General features: G+C 46.3%; 1 protein-coding gene across 1 annotated transcript in view; it reads right to left on the minus strand.

Annotated features, from left to right (window-relative positions):
- Positions 1-23994, minus strand: part of LOC120541267 (cortexin domain-containing 1) — a 72492-nt gene extending 48498 nt beyond the window's left edge. The window contains exon 1 of the mRNA XM_039772740.1: positions 23525-23994. The gene's annotated coding sequence lies outside the window, so the exon portion shown is untranslated. The remainder of the gene's footprint in view (positions 1-23524) is intronic.
- Positions 23995-24212: the final 218 nt, after the last annotated feature.

Genomic DNA, 24212 nt, shown 5'->3' on the forward strand with positions numbered 1-24212 from the left:
CAGAAACATTTTGTGTGACAAACATGCAAAACAATAAGAAATCAGGAAGGGGGCAAACAGTTTTTCACACCACTGTATGTTCACTCGATTATGTTTTTGGAGCTCACCCTGTGCTCTGAATGTGGATCTTAGGTGCCGTAAACATGGCACCGTCCTTTGGATAATTCTTAAAACCCAAGGTCCTGACGCTCTCTGTGGTCATTAAAATTCCTTTATAAAGAGTAGGTTGTATCCCAATGTCCTGGCTAAATTGCCCACCATGGCCTGGTCAATTCCGGCCCCCTAATCATCCCCTGTCTCTAATTGGCTATTTCTTTCAATCCTTTACCACCTAATAGCTAATGTATGGTGGAGCGTACTGGCACAAAATAGCTGCCACTACATCTTCTATATGGATGCTAAACATTAATGGTGTCTGAAGTGGTTCCCCACTTATAACTAGCGCCTGGAAGGACCGGGAGGTGGCATGTACGTCCTCCAGGCCACGAGGGGTCAACCGGCCTGGATCAGAGGATGACCACAGGAGAAGAGTGAGGAAGCTCAAGCCTATTGGGACCCAGGAAGTATCGTCAGAGGGAGCACTCCGGCCGTCCCTGGAGGGATCCTCCTCCATCTTCCCGGGTGTGGTGGAAGTAGAACATTCCCAGGCCCTCTGAGATTCGGGGCGCCCCTGGCGGTGGCCATGGGTCCCAATAGGCTTGAGCCTCCTTGCTCTTCTCCCATGGTCCTCCTCTGATCCAGGGTGGTTGCCCCCTCGTGGCCCGGAGGACGTCCATGCCACCTCCCGGTCCTTCCAGGCGTCCTGGCTGGGTTGCAGCCCCAGCGACTCACCACACACTACAGTATATAAATGTAAAGAATTATTATTATAATTATGTTGACCTCTCTTGTAAGACTATTTAAATAAGAACATCTGCTAAGCAAATAAATATAAAATGTAAATATAAGCTATTCAGCTTACATTCCCATAGACCCTCCAAAAAAAGCGGTTCGGTGGTAACTGGGTAACAGTCAACTCGGCGAGAAGACAACTTGGCGAAGGGACAACTCTGTGAAAGACAACTCGGGAAAAGACAACTCGGCGAAAGGACAACTCGGTGAACGACAAGTTGGTGAAAGACAACTCGGCGAAAGGACAACTCGGTGAACGACAAGTCGGTGAATGGACAAGTTGGCGAAAGACAACTCGGTGAAAGAAAATTTGGCGAAGAAACAACTTAGTGAAATACAACTTGGCGACATCCTTTACCAGTTAGGTAATAGTTAGGTTCAGAGACATTTTTTAATTATATTTAAATGACAACGTGATTTAAAATGTTGAAAACAAATTTATATAATTGACAAACAAACTTTATTCTGCAGATGGAACAAACTCTATCTTACATTACCTTCTGCAACCAAAATTGCTAATCCTTTATATGAATTGTATTGATTGTAATCGTATGATAACGATATTTATAATACAAAAGCTGACCTGCGAGTACGGCTTAAGGAATATCTTTACTCTCAACGTATTGGGACTCTCATAAAGCAGGTGATTCTGCACCCTACATTGTCATTTAAATATCATTAAAAAATCTCTTTGAACCTAACTATTACCTAACTGGTAAAGGATGTTGCTGAGTTGTCTATTCACCGAGTTGTCTGTCGCCGAGTTGCTCAGAACGAAAAAAAGCAACACTTCTAAGGTAAGAACACTCAGACCTGCGTCTGGGGAAGCCTGATCACTAACACCATCTTGTCAATCACCTGCACTCAAGAAGATGATGTCACTTACGGCTTAGCCCCAGGGGGCCCCGCCTCTTCTGTCCCAAGGGCTACTTGAAGGACTTGTCAGCATTCACTTGCGAACCTGAGACGAACAAGCGAGGAGCTCCCTGAAAAGATCCGCACCTGACAGCCCGAGTCCCACCAGTGGACCACCACATTTCATTTCTGACCTTTTCCTCAGTTGAGTTAATTCAGCAGGGGTCCCCAACGCTTTGTTATATCCCTCTTGTCTCTTCTTTCTTTACACTGTACATCGGTATCTATTGTGGCCAAATTTTGAAATGACAGGTCACATCGTTGGGAGAAAAACTGGGTTGCCCCGTTTAATAAGAGAAAGTCCAACAGAAAAGTGCGCCTCTTGGCTTCTATTTAGCAGCCCACTTAGGCAAATAAACAACAAAAAATAATTGGCTCTCTGGCGTGGAATTCAGTCACTCCAGCTCTGGCCGGTGGTTCACTCTGTTTGCAAATGACGCCTCCTTCCAGGCAGCCGGGCTGCTTATAGCATGCAAAACAGGAAGGGGCGGGGCTAAGTGTACCTCACTGGGCGGTTCCTCTGTGCTGCGGGGAGAGGAGGAGAAGAGAATGTTAGCAACAGCGCCCCCTTTCACCCTGGCAGCTTATCATACCCCTCGATCGAGCCTGTGAGGAGATGCTCCCAATGCGCATGCGTGACACTACATACTGTATCATCTGTTCCTTCCAGATTGTTTGTTTCATTTTTACTGGCTTATATTTCATAAATAATCACCTCTTGAGTCAGAAGGAATGTGTAAGCGGTGGGATTCCAAGCCTGCTCGCCACTCTCGGCCGCCTTCCCTGCTGATCCTAAAAATGGCAGAGAAGCAGAATAGCATATCTCATTAGTTTTTCTATACACCTTGCAGTTCCAGTGCACTCAAGGGTCCCCCTGGGAGGGACTCTGCACCACATGTGTTAATCTTCCATTGTGTGTAATGGCTGCCTGCAAGCCATTTTTGTGAAACCCATCCTCAACTTTTGGCTCTGCAGCTTTCATAACCTAAAATAAAGGCGACGTGATTTTGGGGTAGCGATTAGCGTTGGTACCCTAAAGCACCATCTTTCATGGGTTAGGAGTGTCCTGTAGAGTTTGCATGCCCTCACGGTGCACTCAGGAAGCATTCGGACCCCTTTGCTTTCTGCATTGCCACACTTTGCGCATCTGAGGATCACCATCCAAGCTTTACTCAGGTTATGTGACACCACCACCAGGGCCAAGAGGGGGCGATGGCGCTAACTGTCTTGTCATTTTCTTCCTTCATAGTCTTGAGACAGCTTCCGGCTCCCGGGGGCTTCAAAAGGAGGCATCACTTGACTTGAGCAAAGGACAAAGCGAGTTAATCCAAGACCCCCCCCACCCCCCTTTGAATGGTGGTTGCCATTTTCTATTGTTTTCTTATGCCTTCGAGTGTTGATTTAAGTAAATGGGGAGAGCCGTGCTGGCACCCCCATATATTCCATAGCCATCGACCTTTCCTCACTCGGGTAGCCACATGTTGTAGATTTAATTTTAAATGGAGACATCTGCCATTTCTAGCCATTCAGTCGACGCTCAAAAACCCGTGATGACAAAGTGAAGATGTTTTCAGAAAGGCTTGTAAGCGGATTCAAAATCCAAAACCCAAGTCTCTCGTTCACAGAAGTATTCACACAACCGGCTAGGTCTACTTTTGTGAAATTTTATATCTATATTATCGTTCATCGACTTCTCAGAGTTTCAAGAACTTCATTGGGGACTCGTAATGGGACGTCAACACCACAAAGACCAGGCATGACTCCAAAACAGCTGATCCTAGACATGAAGTTAACCTACAGAGTGTTTGAAGTTTCAAAGATGTCATCCCAAACAGGGGTTCAGTAGAGGGTGCCAACACACATAATGGTCATTCTTCTCTGATTACATGCCGTGAATGCCATAGAGGACAGACGGGCATCCTGGCTGGACGACTAGATGATGGAAAGGTGCCAGAGGATGGACGAGCAGATGCCAGAGTCCATGAAGCACTTCCATCCCCCCCATACATTAGGTGACAATGGTCTGCCAGAGGCATCCCAGCTTGGACACCCTCAAGGGTTCATGGGAAATGGAGTCCTAGTGGCACAAAGATGGAACTGTTAGGAGAGGACTATCTCGAAGTCCATCCATCCATCCATTCATCCATTATCCAACCCGCTATATCCTAACTACAGGGTCACGGGGGACTATCCCGAAGTGCTCAACACAAGCACAAAAAAGGAACCACTGGAGGTAAAAAGAGAGGAAGGAGGTTCATTGTTTCATTAAAGATTATGGACTGTGCTTCATTTTAGAAGGTGTGTGGCAGAAGTGCTTGGTTGGCGCCGACCCGAAAACAGACTGACACCGGAGGCACAGGTGAAAACAAATAAAAATATTTATTCTGATCTTCTGCTGGGGATCACGTCTTCCCCGTGTCCCTCAGCTACAGCACAGTCCCCAAAAAACACACAAAAGAAAAGAAAACCACAAAAATCACTCTCTTCTTCCTCCACTCCTCCCAGGCAGCTTTGTCGTCCTCCTCCTCCTGCCTCTGGCGCCTTGAGTGGTGGCTGCAGGCTCTTCTCATAGCCCACCCAGCCCACAGGGGCTCGTTAAGCCATGCAGCTCCTCCCGGTGAAGGCCACGGAGCCCAACAGGGACGAGCCCTGAAGTCCCACGCCTGTGCCCCCGATGTAACCCAGGAGGGCTGTCACCACGCGTCCCAGGGGATGTAGTGTGCATCCCATGGCTGCTCCCCCAGTCCCAGTGTCAAAGGGGTGTCCACAGTTGTTTGGTGGAAGCCGTGACTGTGTTGGGCATCATTGGGCCTGGGGTTTAGTGACCCCTACTGGTTACAATGCTGCACAAATGATTCAGTAATTCAATAAAGCAGGGGTGTCGAACTCCGGTCCTGGAGGGCCGCAGTGGGTGCAGGTTTTCATTCTAACCATCTCCTTAGTTAGTGATCAGTTTTTGCTGCTAATTAACTTCTTTTGCCTTTGTTTTAATTGACGTAACTCAGTCCCCTTAGTTGTTTCTTTTTCCTTAATTAGCAGCCAAACAATAATGAGACACAAAACGAGCCACCACATGACCAGCTAACCTGTGCCCATGACACAATAGCTGAAAATAAAGAAAGGTGAAATTCTCAGTAAAACAGAAAATCAACAGTTCTGGAAATGTCTGCTGTGGCAGAATGAAAGCAGCAACAAGCCATGGAATTAAATGATGGGTTTAATTAACAGCAAGAATCGGCATCTCATTAAGAAACTGGTTTGAGTGAAATTGGTTGGAGTTTGAATCCCCAGTTTAACTGGTCATCTGTTAGCTCGTTTCATGTCTCATACCTGTTTGGTTGTCACTTAATGAAGAAAAGAATCAATTCGGAGGACTGAAGCCTTAAAAACAGAGTTAATTGTCGGTGAAAACTGGTCATTTATTACGAAAAGGGTTAGAATCAAAACCTGTTGCCACTGCGGCCCTCCGGGGCTGGAGTTCGACACCCCTGTAATAAAGCCATTCAGTTTACACGACGTGTTATTAAACATTTACGACAGAAAGCCAGAAAGTACGAAGAGGTGGCGTGGAGGGTTCAACATTCGGCATGGGGTTACCGCAATTACGGTCATGAGAGAACAGAGAGGTTAGTGGAGGTGACAGATGGGACCGCCAGCAATGACAAAAGGGTCCACGACGGTTTGTCTTCTTACCTTTATCCCACTATTCAAAGATGTGTGGGCAATGCCGCGTACCTTGGTGTAATTCATAAAAAATCTGAGCACCAAAAAGCTAAAATCGCCAGCAGGGCCCTAAGACGCATTGACCAATGATGTCCTTGGCACTGACCTGTGACACCGACGCTGACTTGTGTCCCTATTCAAAATGGAGGAAATGGAACTCTTAGGGGGTCCTCTAAAGCACTGGGACACACACACACAGCACTGAGATGAGGAATGGGGGATTACGGCCGCTCTTCAACCTTCCTCATCCTAAAGGAACGTCACAAGTGTCCCAATCACAAATCAAGGCGCAGTGTTGAACTGTCGCAGGGAATGTACATTTTGAATGAATCATTTCCAGCCCGGTGAGGGAGAGTCAATCATACGATCTCTCATTAGTCATTCATCGGTGATTTACCATGCTGTGGAGGCGCACTACTGCACAGGATGAAGGGTGATTTACCCTTCATTAGTCCCTGCAAAGTCTAAAAGCACGTACAGCGCTGTCTGCAGCTCTCTGTGGCCGTCGGGTGGGCTTCAAAAAAAAAAAAAAAAAACGAGGGGGGAAAAGCCAGGGTGTGTTTATGTAACGTCCATAGTGGTGGTTAATAAATCATCCGAATGGCTGCTGGGTATGGGACCACCTTAACATAGCATAATAGAACATAGTCGGCCGAATCCGGTTCACAGCACCATTCCCAGCAGCATTAGACATATGGCAGTCTTTGTAGGGTCTCCTCACACACACACACACACGCACGTGAATTTCCCCTTGGGATTAATAAAGTATCTATCTACACACACTCACTTGAGGTGTACATGGGGACAATTTAAAACTCCTGTGTCACCCGGCCGAGCTCCCAGGAGGACCAGAGGAGGGCTTGTACCTCCTCCAGACCGTGAGGGGGCGTCCATCCTGGTTACGCTGGTGGCCTCGGGTAGAGGGCATGGAAGCCCAGCCCTGTAGGGGCCCGTGGTCACCGCCAGGCGGCGCCCCACTTCCAGACCATCATCTGCCACATCCGGCCGAGGCAGGAGCCCGGCCGGGACGCCCAGGAGGACCGGAGGAGGGCCTATACCTCCGGCAGACCACGAGGAGGTGTCCGCCCTTGTTATGTTGGTGGCCTCGGGTAAGGGGCATGGAAGCCCAGCCCTGTAGAGGCCTGTGGCCACCGCCAGGCGGCACCCCGCTGCCTAAATATCCCGCCACATCGGGAAGTGCTGGGGGGAAGACTTTGGGAGACACCTGGAGACCTGCCGGGAGGACAGCCGGCACTTCCGCCACACTGGGGCGTGGCCAAGGGAGGAATTCCGGGAACACCTGGTGCTCATCCGGGAGCTGTATATAAGGGGCCGCCTCCCTCCAGTCATTAGTGGATGTCGGGTGGAAGTGGGCGGAGCTGGAGAGAGGACTGGAGGCGGCCAGGAAAGAAAGGCACAGGAACTGTGAGCCCTGGGCTTTGGGGAATCGGTGCAGAAGGCACTGGGGTTTGTGGTGCACGTGATCTTTGTAAATAGACTTTGTAAATAAACGTGTGTTGGGTGAAACAAAGATGTCCGTCTGTCTGTGTCCGGGTCAAAGTTCACACCCCCAATTAACCAAACACACATGGCTGCAGGAGGAAAAACAGGATCGCTCCCTCGTCACGTGTGGGACCCTCTTTAGCCCGTAGCCGTCAATAGTCAAATAGGCAAATGAGGACACCCACTTTCAGCAAGGGAATGGTGCGAAAAAAGTGTCAAGTGCTTTTAACCAAACCAATCTGAAAAAAAACCAAACAAGTGTACTCTTTGTATATATTATTTGGCAGGTACTGAGTAACATGACTATGATCTGCTTCTCGCAACTGAGAGGACGTGGCGGATGTTTGCCAAATGGGCGACCAAGCACAAGCGTGACCCTGGCAGGTAACCACCCAAATACTGGATTGTGATCAGGCCTGTGAACTGTGAAAGGATCGACAAGAACACAGGAAGAGGTTTGGGAGCAGCCGCCCGTATACCGGACTACTTCAGACTGGCTGCCAAAAGCGAAGGTTGTGATTCAATAATTGCAGATTTCAGTCCAGAAGAAGAACAGACAGACAGGGAAACATGGCGGCTTTATAGTCAGGCAGGGGAAGCGATGGCATCGGGGGGGCGGAACTAAAAAGTGATGTCATCGGCAGGGGGCCAAACCGGAAATTACATCTTTGGCTCCAGAACCGGAATTGATGTCATCGACCCCATGCAGAAATTTACCCGTGGTCAGTCTGCCGGTGAAAAAGAGAAAGGATCAGAGCTCTCTGCCATCCTCTTTGTCTGCCGTGGAATTACCTTCATTTGAGCCTTTTAGCTGCCTCCCACGCGCACGTGTGTGACAAAATATAATACAGTTGATTCCTGTTAATCGGACCACATCGGGACGCGATCATTTTGGTCCTAATAACCGGCTGGTCCGATTACACGAACATATACTTGTGCAACCAAGACGGGACATTCTATAAGTAACATATTAAAATGTCATTCTGACTTTTATTGTGCTGCACACGCGTATGGCGAACGTATAAAACAAGAACTACATACATGTACATGCACGGTTGCTTACAACTTTGTTTATTGAAAAAGAAATCTACAAATTCTTTGAAACGATCTATGCGACACTCAGCATGTGAAGCACAATAAGAAAGGTTACATTACCAAATTCCAGTCAACGTCTGAAGAACTTGTCTAGTGTGATCTGACGCATTCTGTTGACGCACTGCACTTGTTTACGCTCGAGTTCATGTCGCTGGCTACTGGACGGTCCGTTTCAGGAAAGAAAGGGCAGGCAGCCATGTTCACCCCCACTGGTTTGCACTCGGCACAATTTTTCCGACTTCCTGACCTTTGATAAAAGCATAAATTCTCCTGGGGAGCCCAGGGATCCTCCCGATGTCGCTGACCCGCTTTACATCCGCTTTCCACGGGCGACTTGTGGCTTCTTTTTCTTATTCTCTGTCACGATCTTTGGTCCAATTAAACGGAATTTTGGTCCAAATAAGCGAACAACATTAGGCTTATGTAATATGATCTCTTTCGGTTCTTTAGGATTCAGTCCGAATTAACCGGTGGTCCGATTAACCGGAATCGACTGTACTCCGATCTTCACCCTGCCAAATAAACGAATCAGTCACCGTGGCGCTAAGTCGGAGACTTCACAGGTTTGATCCCCACAAGGTGAAGCAAAAGTGCGTAGCCTACCCCTGACAAGCCCCAATAAGAGCGAGCCACGTGGCGTGTATCCTTTGTATTATTTGGCAGACACTGTGTAACGTGTCTATGAGCTGCTGCTTGCAACTGAGGGGACGTGGCGGATTTGTGCCAACCTGGTAGGCAGCCACCCCAGTAATCCGATTGTGACCGGACCTATGCATGTAATACGTCGATCTTCACGCTGTCCTGCGAGTGAACCAGCTGCTGTGGTGCAACGACTGAGAGACATCCCCCCCGCGCCCCCCAGGGTGTGCTGATCTCCGCAAGGGGAAGCAAAGGTGGGTACGCCCGACGAGGCCCAGTTTGGGCGCAACACACGTCGTGTACTCTTTATATCACTTGGCAGGTACGGGTATCATATAAACGTATGTATTAAAAACGCAAGATGATAAATGCCCCTCGGTGAAATAATAAAGACAGCCCGGCCATTACTTGATAAACCGCTGTAGACATAAAAAAGGGAAATTAGCAGCGCGCCTCCTTTAACCGCTTTAGAGAAAGAAAGAAAAAAAAAATACATACAATAGAACGCGTGGATGGGCCAAACTCAACAAACACGATCTGAACTCCCGGACGTTTACGTTTCATTTGCCTGTTTTACTAAAAAAAAGACAAAAAAGAAAAACCCCTTAATTGCTCAACTTTAATCGCTTTTAATGACAGCTGTAAATTGGATTTCTTACTGCTGAAATTCTCACAGATTATTAACTGTAAAAATTCAATTACAATGAAAATTGATTTTTCATGGGCTAGGCCTGTCACTGGATAGAATTTATTTCTATTTTATAGATATGCCACAGTTAAACCTTTCTTTTTTAATGCAGTCGTAATTTTTATGTGGCTGGAGGAGCCCACCAGCATCACCATTACCACCAGCACCATGATGGTATATCCTGTTCAGGATTGTGGAGCAGCACACCAACCATAGAGAACATTAAAAGCCCCCCTGCCTGATATGGCGTAGGCCCCCCTCGTGCTGCCAAAACACATCTGACCCGTCAAGGCGTGGGCTCCTCAAGACCTCTGATGGTGTCCTCTTGTCACCAAGACATTAGCAGCAGGTCCTTTAAGTCCTGCAAGCGGTGAGGTGGGGCCCCCGTGGACTAGACTTGAACTTCCAGCACATCCCACAGACCCTCAATCGGACTGAGATCTGAGGAATACTGGAGACCAAGTCAGCACATTGAAGTCTTGGTCGTGTTCCTCAAACCATCCCTGAGCAATTCCTGCAGTGTGTCAGGGCACTGAAGGAGGCCACTGCCATCATGGAATGCCGTTGCCGTGAAGGTGGTCTGAAAGGCAGTATGAATGGCATAAATGCCAGCCCAACTTTACCCCGAGTGTCACACTCCCTCCGTCCCTTCATCCTGCTGCCATCTCTTCCCCAGGTAAATGACGCCCACACACCCGGCCGTCCATGAGATCTAAAATAAAAATGTGGCTCATCAGACCTGTGAGCTTCTTCTATTGCTCCATGGTTCACCTCTGACCCTGATATGCCCATTGCAGGTGGCTTCAGTAGTGGACAGGGGTCAGCATGGCCACTCTGACCTGTGGTGGACTACACAGGAGGCTGCGATGCCCTGTGTGTTCTGTCGCCTTTTTCTCTCTCACATCCGGCATGAAGTTTTCCAGCAATTTATGCTCCAGTGGCTCTACCGTGAGACCGGACCAGACGGGCTGGCCTTCTCTAATCAACCTCTAATCACTGGTTCACCAGTTGCCCTTCCTTGGATCACTTTTGGTAGGTACTGACCACTGCGTAGCAGGAACATCTCCCAAGAGCTGCCATTTTGGAGAGGCTCTGACCCCAGTGGTCCAGCCATCACAGTTTGTCTCTTGTCAGAGTCGCTCAGATCCTTCTGCTGGCTCATTTTTTCCACATCACCTTCAAGAAGTTACTGTTTATTTGCTCCCTAAGATATCCCACCCCTTGACGAGCACCATTGGAATGAGAAGAGATCAATGAGATCCACTTCACCGGTCAGTGGTATGAACGTCGGGCACAAATCACTTGCTTGTACTGGCGTATTCACTTTTCGTTCATTTTTGATCTTTTAAATGGAGATGAACAGAAATGTCTGGATATCCCCTATAATCATACTCGTCTACTGGGTGGCATGGCAGTGCCATGGTTAGGTGCTGCTGCCTACTGGTTTCTCAGTCATTGCTAGTGATGAGCGCACACAGTTGAATTTGCTTCTCCTTGTTCCGGCCCCAAGACGTTGCCACCTGGCCGTTTGAGGGGAGCGTGCAGCTCCAACTGTCATTCTCATCCTGTCCATCCATTTTACAGGGGTTTGACGTATGCCAAAAAACCCACCAACCTGGTCGGGAGGCCCATTCCACCCAGCCGTCCTTTACAATATATATATATATATATATATATTGTAATGCATGCATATTGGCAGGATCTCCTCACGGGCTCCATCGAGGTATTATAATAACCCAGCTGGGAGTAGGGGGGTGCTGACGCTAGAAATCCCACCGCTTAAACATTGCTGCTGAGTCAATAGGTGATTATTTATGAAAATAAACAGTAAAAATGAAACAAATAATCCAGCAGGAAGAAATGATATATAGTGTCACGCATGCACGTTAGGGGGCTTGATCAAGGTATACGATAACCTGCCTGGGGGAGTGGGGGCGCCGTAACTAACATTCTCTTCTCCTTTTCTCCCCACAAACACTGAGAAACCCCACCCAGTGTGGTACCCTTAGCCCTGCCCCTTCCAGTTCCCCAGCTATAAGAACCCCGGCTGCCCTGATCAGTGCGACCCACTGGACAAAGAGACCCGGAACCTGCGGCTAAAGCTGAGAACCTTCTTTTTATTTAACTGCCAGGCAGTGAGAAGCCCAGATGCCAAGAGGCATCGTTTTTGCTGACCTTTTCAGTTAAACTAAACGGGAATGACCCGGTTGGCATCCCAGCTTTTATTATCAGACCTGGCATTCCTGCAGATTATGATTATTCCAACCATCCATCCATTATCCAACCCGCTAATGATGAAGAATCATGATGAGGAATCCCTGAAGCACTCCCTGGCGGCCCCCACTGAACCCGACAAGGCTGTTCTTGAGGACTACGACATCCAGTGTGCTGCACAGGTACATCTGCCCAGGGAGGCTGCCCCTGTCCTTCCATCATACAGAGAGACAGAGAGGTTAGGAGCACATGCAAACTAACTCAAGATCCCAGATTAGGACCTGAATATATATATATAAATAAATATATATATAAAACTCAGCCACGGGGGACGCACAAACCAGTGTGTTTCTCCGTGCCGGCTCCAAGCACGATAAATGGGGAGGGTTATGTCAGGAAGGGTATCCAATGTAAAATTTTGCCAAATCAATATGCGGACAACAATTGTGCATGATCCCCTGTGGCAACCCCTAACGAGAGCAGCCGAAAGAAGAAGAAGAAGTATATATATATATATATATATTGTGAACTTGGACCCGGACACACACAGATGGACATCTTAAATTCACCACACACTGTTTATTTACAATATTTACAAAAATTAAAGTCACGTGCACAAACCGCAGTGCCTCTTGCACTGATCCCCCAATTGTCCAGGCCACACAGTCCTTTGTGCCTTTCTCTCTTGACCGCCTCCCGTCCTCTCTCCAGCTCTGTCCACTTCCACCCGACATCCACTGCTGACTGGAGGAGACGGCCCTTAATGGGAACCGGATGGGCTCCAGCTGCTTCCGGCAATCAGTCCTGGCCACACCCCAGTGTGGCGGAAGTGCCGCTGCGCACCCGAAGCCATCCGGTGTCCCTGTCGTCCCCCAGCACTTCCTGGTGTGGCGGAAGTGCTGGGCTCCAGGGTTCTTCAGGCACCGGGGCGCCTGGCGGTGGCCACGGGTCCCTACAGGGCTGGGCTTCCAAGCCCTGTACCCGAGGCCCCCAACATAACCAGGACGGACGCCCCGGGTCTGGAGGAGGCACAAGCCCTCCTCTGGTCCTCCTGGGCGTCCCAGCCGGGCTCCAGCCCGGCCGGGGACCACAATATATATATATATATATATATATATATATATATATATATATATATATATATATATATATATATATATATATATATATATATATATATATATATACATACATAACACACATACACATATATACATATATATATATTTACATACATATACAGTATATATACACACACACACACAGATATATACTCAGCAAAAAAAGAAACGTCCCTTTTTCCAGGACTGTGTATTTTAACAATAATGTTTTAAAAATCCAAATAACTTTCCAGATCTTCATTGTAAAGGGTTTAAACAATGTTTTCCATGTATGTTCAATTAACCCTAATCAATTAATTAACATGCACCTGTGGAATGGTCGTTAAGACCTTAACAGCTTACAGAAAGTAGACATTTAAGGTCAGAGTTCTAAAACGCAGGACACTAAAGAGACTTGTCTACCGACTGTGAAAGATGCCCAGGGTCCCTGCTCATCTGCGTGAACGTGCATTAGGCCTGCTGCAGGGAGGCATGAGGACTGCTGAATAAATTGCCATGTCCGCACTGTGAGACGCCTAAGACAGCGCTACAGGGAGACAGGAAGGACAGCTGATCATCCTCGCAGTGGAAGACCACGTGTGACAACACCTGCACAGGATCGGTACATCCGAATATCACACCTGCGTGACAGGTACAGGATGGCCACAACAACTGCCCGAGTCACACCAGGAACACACAATCCCTCCATCAGTGCTCAGACTGTCCGCAATAGGCTGAGAGAGGCTGGACTGAGGGCTTGTAGGCCTGTTGTAAAGCAGGTCCTTACCAGACATCACCAGCAACAACGCCTATGGGCACAAACCCACCTTCGCTGGACCAGACAGGAGTGGCAAAAAGTGCTCTTCACTGATGAGTCACGGTTTTGTCTCACCAGGGGTGATGGATGGATTCGTGTTTATCGTCGAAGGAATGAGCGTTACACCGAGGCCTGTACCCTGGAGCGGGATCGATTTGGATCGATGGCTAGGGCCATTCCCCCCAGAAATGTCCAGGAACTTGCAGGTGCCTTGGTGGAAGAGTGGGGTAACATCTCACAGCAAGAACTGACAAATCTGGTCCAGTCCATGAGGAGGAGATGCACTGCAGTACTTCAAGCAGCTGGTGGCCACACCACATACTGACTGGTACTTTTGATTTTGAGCCTCCCTTCATTCAGGGACACATTGTGAAACATTTTTAGTTTATGTCTTATGGTGTTGACTCTTTTAGTGTTCATACAAATATTTACACATTAAGTTTACTGAAAGTAAAAACAGTTGAAAGTCAGAGGACGTTTCTTTTTTTGCTGAGTATATGTTCATATATTTTATATATATATATATATAGTCATGTGCAGTTGCAGTGTGTAGTGTGACACTGTAGTTGTGACCCGCTGGGCTGGCTACTTTGAGCAGTTGTTCAAAGCTGATCCTCCGGCGAGGACGTTGGATATCTCTGGTCCACGGTTCTTGAGGTTGATCCTCCGATTAGCTGTGAACCCCCCAGTCTCACTGAGATTGCACAGGTGGTGAACCAGCTAGGGGGAAAGGCTGCAAGGATCTGTGGTGTTTGGGGTGAACTTCTCCAGGCTGGTGGTAAAACTGTCCTCCTGGCATTGCAAGCAATCTTTGGTACCATTTGGGAGACTGGCATCATCCCAACTGACTGGAAAACGGGACTTGTCATCACTGTCTGGAAAGGAAAGGGTGATCGCCTGGATTGCAGCAAATACAGGGGGATAACACTGCTGTTGGTGCCGGGTAAGGTCCTTGCTAGGTTCATCCTCAATAGGATCCATGGTCACTTGCTCACCTACCAGTAGCCTGAACAGTCTGGTTTTACGCCTAAGAAGTCCACCATCGACAGCATCCTGGCACGGTGGGTTCTCATGGAGTGCAAACGCAAATATCGGCAGAGTTTCTTTGCAACCTTTGTCGATTTTCACAAATTGTTCATCTCAGTTGATCGAGCTGCCCTGTGGGACATCCTGAGGGTTCGCGGGATCCCCTCGAGGTTGTTGGATATCATGGCCGGCCTGTACACTGGTGCTGAGAGTGCTCTGCAGAGTGGAGGCAGGACTTCTGCATTTTTCCCAGTTGATTCTGGGGTTCGTCAGCGGTCTGTTCTGCTCCTACTCTGTTCAATGCTTATATGGACTGGGTGGTGGGCAAAGTCGTGGGGTCCAGCGGCTGTGGTGCATCTGTCGGTGAAGAAAGATTCACGGATCTTGACTTTGCTGATGATGCTGTGATCTTCGCAGAGTCAATGGAGGCTCTGATCGGGGCGCTCGAGAGACGGAGTGAGGAGTCTGAGTGTCTGGGCTTGTGAGTGTCCTGATAAAAACCAAAGAGCCAGGCCTTTAATGACCTCTTGGGCATGGCCATCAGCAGTGTGTCTGTCTGCGGAGAGAGTGTTGACCTCGTCATTGAGAGGATTACTTACCTTGGCAGTGACATTCATGTCTCTAGTGACCTATGAAGTCAGTAGATGGATTGGGAGAGCATGGGGGGTCATGAGGTCTCTGGAAAGGGGTGTGTGGCGCTCCCAATATCTATGCAAATGGAAGAAGGTCCAAATCTTTAGAGTCCTGGTGCTTCCTGGTATTCTAATGCCCCTGTGCAGAAAGGAAGATTAATGGCTATTCCACCAGTGACATCACTTCCATTATTTACCCTCGTGGACCCGCCCCTTCCTGCCATTTGGTGTTCAGTTTACTTCTGAGCTCCTCTCTCAAAGGACGTTATCCTCAGCTTGTTGTGTGTTTTTCTTTGCATTCTTATTCCAGTTATACGGGGTCACCAGGGTGGTGGCCCAACACTTTGACTTTGTTTTGTGTCCTCTTAACAATATATATCTATATATTGTGGTCCCCGGCCGGGACACCCAGGAGGACCAGAGGAGGGCTTGTGTCTCCTCCAGACCTCGAGGGGTCATCCGTCCTGGTTATGTTGAGGGCCTCGAGTACAGGGCTTGGAAGCCCAGCCCTGTAGGGACCCATGGACACTGCCAAGTGGCGCCCCGGTGCCGGAATATCCCGTGTGGTCTCGACCGGGACGCCCAGGAGGACCAGAGGAGGGCTTGTGCCTCCTCCAGACCGCGAAGGGGTGATCACCCTGGTTGTATTGGGAGCCAGGCGGCGCCCAGGTGCCTGAGGAACCCTGGAGCCCAGCACTTCCACCACACCAGGAAGTGCTGGGGGGAAGACGACAGGGGACACCCGGACGGCTTCCGGGTGCGCAGCCAGCACTTCCGCCACACTGGGGTGTGGCTAGGACTGATTGCCGGGAAGCAGCTGGAGCCCATCCGGGTTCCCATTTAAGGGGCCGCCTCCCTCCAGTCAGAGGCAGAAGTCGGGTGGAAGAGGATGGAGCTGGATGGAGGACTAGAGGCGGTCAAGAGAAAGGCACTGGAAGAGTATGGCCTGGACATTGGGGGAATCGGTGCTGGAGGCACTGGGGTGTGTGAGTGCACAAAAACTTGTATATTTAAAGTATTGTAAATAAACAGTGTGTGGTGGAACCATGTTGTCCATCTGCCTGTGTCCGGGTCCCAGTCCACAATATACAGTGGTGTGAAAAACTATTTGCCCCCTTCCTGATTTCTTATTCTTTTGCATGTTTGTCACACAAAATGTTTCTGATCATCAAACACATTTAACCATTAGTCAAATATAACACAAGTAAACACAAAATGCAGTTTTTAAATGATGGTTTTTATTATTTAGGGAGAAAAAATCCAAACCTACATGGCCCTGTGTGAAAAAGTAATTGCCCCCTTGTTAAAAATAACCTAACTGTGGTGTATTACACCTGAGTTCAATTTCCGTAGCCACCCCCAGGCCTGATTACTGCCACACCTGTTTCAATCAAGAAATCACTTAAATAGGAGCTGCCTGACACAGAGAAGTAGACCAAAAGCACCTCAAAAGCTAGACATCATGCCAAGATCCAAAGAAATTCAGGAACAAATGAGAACAGAAGTAATTGAGATCTATCAGTCTGGTAAAGGTTATAAAGCCATTTCTAAAGCTTTGGGACTCCAGCAAACCACAGTGAGAGCCATTATCCACAAATATCTAAAACATGGAACAGTGGTGAACCTTCCCAGGAGTGGCCCGACCAAAATTACCCCAAGAGCGCAGAGACGACTCATCTGAGAGGTCACAAAAGACCCCAGGACAACGTCTAAAGAACTGCAGGCCTCACTTGCCTCAATTAAGGTCAGTGTTCACGACTCCACCATAAGAAAGAGACTGGGCAAAATGGCCTGCATGGCAGATTTCCAAGACGCAAACCACTGTTAAGCAAAAGAACATTAGGGCTCATCTCAATTTTGCTAAGAAACATCTCAATGATTGCCAAGACTTTTGGGAAAATACCTTGTGGACTGATGAGACAAAAGTTGAACTTTTGGAAGGCAAATGTCCGTTACATCTGGCGTAAAAGGAACACAGCATTTCAGAAAAGAACATCATACCAACAGTAAAATATGGTGGTGGTAGTGTGATGGTCTGGGGTTGTTTTGCTGCTTCAGGACCTGGAAGGCTTGCTGTGATAGATGGAACCATGAATTCTACTGTCTACCAAAAATCCTGAAGGAGAATGTCCGCCATCTGTTCGTCAACTCAAGCTGAAGCGATCTTGGGTGCTGCAACAGGACAATGACCCAAAACACAACAGCAAATCCACCTCTGAATGGCTGAAGAAAAACAAAATGAAGACTTTGGAGTGGCTTAGTCAAAGTCCTGACCTGAATCCAATTGAGATGCTATGGCATGACCTTAAAAAGGCGGTTCATGCTAGAAAACCCTCAAATAAAGCTGAATTACAACAATTCTGCAAAGATGAGTGGGCCAAAATTCCTCCAGAGCGCTGTAAAAGACTCATTGCAAGTTATCGCAAACGCTTGATTGCAGTTATTGCTGCTAAGGGTGGCCCAACCAGTTATTAGGTTCAGGGGCAATTACTTTTTCACACAGGGCCATGTAGGTTTGGATTTTTTCTCCCTAAATAATAAAACCATCATTTAAAACTGCATTTTGTGTTTACTTGTGTTATATTTGACTAATGGTTAAATGTGTTTGATGATCAGAAACATTTTGTGTGACAAACATGCAAAAGAATAAGAAATCAGGAAGGGGGAAAATAGTTTTTCACACCACTGTATATATATATATGTATGTTACATCCCAAACCCGATTATAGGCCAGATCAGTTTGCTGAAGCGGATAGGATGAACTGAGTCCAAACTAGATTATCCTGAAATCAATGTAGAGCTCCCAGAACCATCTGGCTAGTCGCTGGATCGCACTTTCCCTCAGCTTATTGCACTTTTGACTCACTGGCTTGGCCTGGTCTAAACTAGTTAGTCCTAAAAGTCGGGTTTGGCCCGTAACATTTATATATATATATATATATATACTGTTTACTAGAGCGAATTTCAAGGGTTGTGCCTTTTCCCAGATTTTCACACCTGAAATGAACTTCATTTATTTTAGGGCTCAAAATCTGCAGCAAGGCACCGCGCTGCTTTAGAGCAAAGTGATTTGTCACACCCAATTATCGTCGGAGAAATGTTATCAGTGTTTATTCATTTTTGTGTCAAGACTAGGCCTCCTTTTTTCTTTTCTTTTCATTTTAATTTCTTTTTCTAGTTTGACTATAAAGTCGGGCGGCACGGTGGCGCAGTGGGTAGCACTGCTGCCTTGCAGTTAGGAGACTCGGGTTCGCTTCCCGGGTCCTCCCTGCGTGGAGTTTGCATGTTCTCCCCATGTCTGCGTGCGTTTCCTCCCACAATCCAAAGACATGCAGGTTAGGTGCACCAGCGATTCTACATTGGCCGTAGTGTGTGTGTGCCCTGTGGTGGGCTGGCGCCCTGCCCAGGGTTTGTTTCCTGTTTTGCACCCTGTGTTGGCTCCAGCAGACCCCTTGACCATATAGTTAGGATATAGCGGGTTGGATAATGGATGGACTATGAAGTCATTTGTAGTATAAATTTGACTTGATTGTATGGAGTGTTGTTTTCTTTAAATAAAATAAAAAACAAAGCTCAGGCTCCTAAGAACAGGATTGAAACTGGCAAAGTGTCTTCAGCTGCCAAACAGAAGTTAGAAAGCTTTGCCCTAAAATGACATACGTGGGTGGTGCTGGGCTCTAGGATATTATAATATATACAGTACGTACTGCTTCATTACGTATATTATATTTACAAGGAAAATCAAAACAAAACATGCAGAAATAACTCGGCACCAAACGGCCAGTCTCTCTGTTCTTGGTAGAAACTGCCGCGTGAACACATTTCAAAGACATGTCACTAATTTGCATCCTTAAACTAATTCAATGTAATTATTTATCAAACGATTACTCCAGGACTCGTCATTAACCGAATTACAGAAGAGACTAATCGCAGTCCTATTATAGACATTTCATTGTTCAGGGACCCTTAGACACTACACGGCCAAACAAGCCTGCCCTTGGAGCTCAGCAGCTGCTGACCGGTCACATAGCTCCGAGGTGACCTCAGTGGCCACTTGCTGCTCTCCTCGTGTCTGCAGGGGACAGAAGGCTGGCATTCAGGATGTGCTTAACACCAAAATGGAGGAGTGTGGACAAAGATGGCCACTGAGTTCTTCTTCTTTTCTACTATTATTATTATAGCTGTTGTTGCTGCTAATTCAATATGTTAAAGGGGTTTTTTTTGAAAGGTAGGAGGAGGCATGCTTATTTAAAAATGTTTTAAAAGTATAACAATACATCATTGCTTAAATATTCTGAAGGCACAAATGCCGTTTAATAAGTGCTGCAAATGGATTTTATGAGAAAACTTGTTCTTGTGAATAATAATAATTATCATCATTCTCATAATAATCCTAATAATAAAAATAATAATAATAATTCTCATCATAATAACCCTAATAATAATCATCATCATCATAGCAATAATTCTAATAATCATCATCATCATCATCATCATAATAACCCTAACAATAATCATCATCACAGTAATAATCCTAATAATAATAATCATCATCATCGTCATTATCCTCACTATAATCCTAATAGTAATAATAATCCTAATAATCATCATCCTCCTCCTCATAATAATCCTAATAATAATAATAATCATCATCATCATCATCATCATCAGTATAATAATTCTAATAATAATAAGCAGCACATCTGGGGATGCCACAAGAAAACCAGAATACAACAAGGACAGAACATGCAAAGTCCACATGGACGACAGCCGGGCGCAGGATTTGAAACAATGGTACTGTGAACCAGCTGTGCCACCCACTGCATCATTATAATGTCCTGCCATCAATATTCTGAGCAAGTGTGGTGGGACAGCTGGAGCCCATCTCAGTACACACGGGGCACAAGGCAGGAACACCACCTGGATAGGACGCCAGGCCATCACAGGATGAACACACACACAGACACACTAGGGGCCTGGTTAGCATTGCCAGTCACCCTTCCTGGCATGTCTTTGGATTTTGGGAGGAAACCCACGCAGTCACAAACAGAACATGCAGACTCTATGGCGGGGGCACCCAAGACCTGAACCCTGGTCTCCTTTAATGCAAGGCAGCACTGCCACCAAATATTATATATATATATATATATTCTATTATTCTCTACTACCATATATAGTATTATATACTATACTATATGGTGTGGTGGAGTGGTAAGGAGACAGGGGATCAAGTCCAGTGTGCCCCCGGTGTGGAGTCTACATGTCCTCCCAGTGCGAGGGCACGCAGGTTAGGAGGGCTGGCCCTGTGTGTGAGTGTGTGATGGACTGGCGCCCTCTCCTGGTGTTGCTCCTACTTTGCGCCCAATGCTCCCTGGGATCGGCTCCAGCCCACTGCCACCTGCTCCGGATAAGGCAGGTTTAGAAAACGGTGCGGGTTCATTTTATTATATTCAATATGGAAATAGCATAATATGAGATGGAAGACAATCAATGAGATAATAAAGTGATATGGAAGGGAAGACAGTCGATGAAGTTTGAGAGATCAGTCTGTGCTTCTACTATACCAATAAAAAAAAATTCCTGAATAAAATTATTAGCTAAGAGATAAAATAAATGCTGAGTTCTATGAGCAAACAAGTCAAACTAATGGAATAAATATATTTAATAACAACTCTGCCACATTAGCGGCAGTAACTCGATTTAGAAAATCGGTGACATAAAGCCACAAAGCCCCAAATGACCTGTGGCACAAATCAACATAATAATATAAAGGTAGCCGCCTGTAAAATTCCTTCTTCTTCTAAAGTCAACTACAGTATAAACTAAAAAAAAACATGTACCGTAAAAATACGCCACGTTTATAAGAAGGGAGAGCATTTTAAAGTTCTTTTAATAATTCAAATATAGCTTCCAGGACCCAAACCCTAAAGACGCCCGGGCATTTGAGTTGGTTTGTGTCGCCGTCATTGTGACTTCTCTTCACCTCCTCTCAGACATGCAGACGGAGCTCCCTTTTCATTGGGCCGGCAGGCACACTTTGGTCATTACTGCAGATCCCCGGGTTAAAGCACACTTTGTAGGGACAGTGAGGACAAAATGAGCATGTGGCGGGTCATAAAACCGTCACCCTCTCTGAAACCTTTCCCTCCGACGACCGCTTCATTATTTTAGCTTGGGATTTTGCATCCAAATTGTACTCCGATGCCCCCGCACACCCTCAGGGTCCTCGAGCGTTTGAACTCGGCTACACTTTGAAACCCACGGGACCATCTTGTTCAACGTCATTAAAGGTGAAGCACTTACATGGAGTTACTGCTGAAAGTGACTGCAGCAGCTGTGCAGTACCAAGCCCCCTGTGGGCTCCAAAAATATTTCGGGTCTTCTAACGGGTGAAATGTGTCAGACACTGCGTGCAGCCGCCTTACTAACTAAATTAGACAAAGCGATACTGACGGCGGAGTCGGCGAACAGACATTGAATAAGACGACTGCATGGAGGGGGACAGGAGAAGCTGAAAAGCTGAAAATATTTAGGAATAAGCAGAGGAAAAATGAATTAACTATCATCTGTCTGTAGATCGCTCCATCATACCGTGCCTTCCACATTTATCTACTGATCGAGCAATCATATAGCGCCTTTCTCATCGATCTGTTATCTATGTTTTATATACTATTTCCTATCATTCATATTTTGCTTTTCACTATCTATGTGTTGATCAATGAAATACTGCTCGTTGTATCTATCTTTTATATATTGCCTTTCACTCTCTATCTATTGCACAGTGCCTTCTCTATCCATATATTTATTATATAGTGCCTTTTATATCTAGTCAAGTACAATCAAGTCAAGTGGCTTTAGCCACCCACCGTACTGCAGAATGAAGTGGCAGGAAATATCGAAACCGGGGGGCAACATCTACATAAACACGGGGCAAGTACGAGTCAAGTAAAAGACCATACTACAAATAAATCAATTATATATATATATATATATATATATATATATATATATACACAACTATAGTTCTTTTCTCATCTATCCATCTATTATATAGTGTCTTTTCTATCTGTCTATCTATCATCTTGATTCTATATGGTGTCTTTCCTATCTATCACACAGTGCCTGTCACTATCCGCCTATCTATTGATCACTGGTACACTGCTTGCTGTATCTGTCTATCTATCATAAGGTGCCTTTCCTGTGTATCTATTTTATATTTTGTCTTTACTATCTGTCTATGATATAATGTCTTAATTGATAAATCATATTCTGTCTTTCAATTATCTATTTATGTATATATTGATTGATGGGGTATGGGGTATTTTACAATATGTCTATCGATGTATAAATCGATTGATTGATCATATAGTGCCTTTCACATCTAGGTTATATAGTACTTTCCTATCTGTTTTTTGTCAATGTTTCACATAGTGTCTTTGCTATCTATGATATGGTGCATTTTGCTATTTATCAATTGATCGATCATATACTGCTTTTCATTATTTATATCTGTCTATCTATTGACTGATCATATAGTGCCTTTGTGTATATGTCTGCCTCTATTGAGTGATTGATCATATGTGGCTTTCACATCTATCTGCTTTTTTATATAGCATCTTTCCAATCTATGTATCTATGTTTTATATAGTGTCTTTCCTATCTATCTATCTATCTATCTATCTATCTATCAATCATATAGTACCTTTCACCTTCTATAATTCTATTATATTGTGCCTTTCACTGTCTAGTAAATGATCTACCATATACTGTCTTTCTGCTTATCTGTCTATCTACAGTGTGTATCTATTGGTTGATCAAGAATATAACGTCTGTATGACAATATGACAATCTCTGCTTATCTACTGATTCATTGATCATATAGTGCCTTTGCCATCTGTATATAGTGCCTTTCACTCTATTTAACTTACCGTATCAAACAATCCCAAATTGCTGCTCTTTCTGCCATTTCCACTGAAACTTCTTAAAACTTATTTACAGTCCAAATTAATCCTACAAATAAACTTAAAAGCCTAGATTTTCCGCGTCCCGCCATTAATTTGGCTGTCGTGGCCTTTCGATACCCCTTCATATTTACTTACACCGTTCTGCTGGAGTGAAAAGTCCTGTGGTTTTGCAGGACCATGTTAGCTCCGCACAGCCTATAAATCCTACAGCACATTACAGGGTCGCTTTATGCTTAGTTAAAAAAAGAGGGGGAATGCGCAGACTAAATCAGTAGGAGCAGACGATGTAAAAGAAGCCCCGCGTACCGCACACTCACCTATGCCGTGTTAATTGTGAATCAGTCCAGTGGGCATCCCTGCTCTGCTACATGAGACGATACAAACGAGCCGCCCGCTTCATTCCAGTTGGACTTCGGTTCTCTTTTCACCACACTTCGTAGATTTCGAGGGTCCGAGGGAGAGAAAAATCACAAGATACGCGCAATTCCGTCGTTCCGTTATATGGAAGGTTAAACGCCAAACTACACCTTTCCACGTCACATTCGTCCAGCTGTACAGGAAGGATCACGCAGCTCGCAGAGCCACCGCCACCGCTGCAGCCGCCACTTACTGCAATGCCCACTCGGCTCCACCGCCAGATTCGCAGGCGCTTCTTCCGAGCGCCGCCACGTGCTGCAGCCGGCCGGGGGTCCTCAATCAGCTACGCTGCACGGCGCGTGTGCAGCTTAAGGGGGCTGCACTGCAATTCCCCCTCAATTGACTGCCTCGCCGCGGCTGCAGTGCTGTTGATACCTGCGTACTGCTCGACGGACGGGAGCGACTGAGCAACTTTACAGGCGACGCGGGGTGGCACTGCGGCCGGGGCAGCGGGGATCGCGCTCGTATTCGCCTGCGCGTCTTTCTTTCTTTCTTTCTTTCTTTCTTTCTTTCTTTCTTTCTTTCTTAGATATATTCTGCAATAAAGAATTAAGTATTAGAGCAGTGTTCTTGGATTGTTTTGCACCA

The sequence above is a fragment of the Polypterus senegalus genome, chromosome 12 (assembly GCF_016835505.1).
Source record: "Polypterus senegalus isolate Bchr_013 chromosome 12, ASM1683550v1, whole genome shotgun sequence".
NCBI classification, from domain to species: Eukaryota; Metazoa; Chordata; class Cladistia; order Polypteriformes; family Polypteridae; genus Polypterus; species Polypterus senegalus.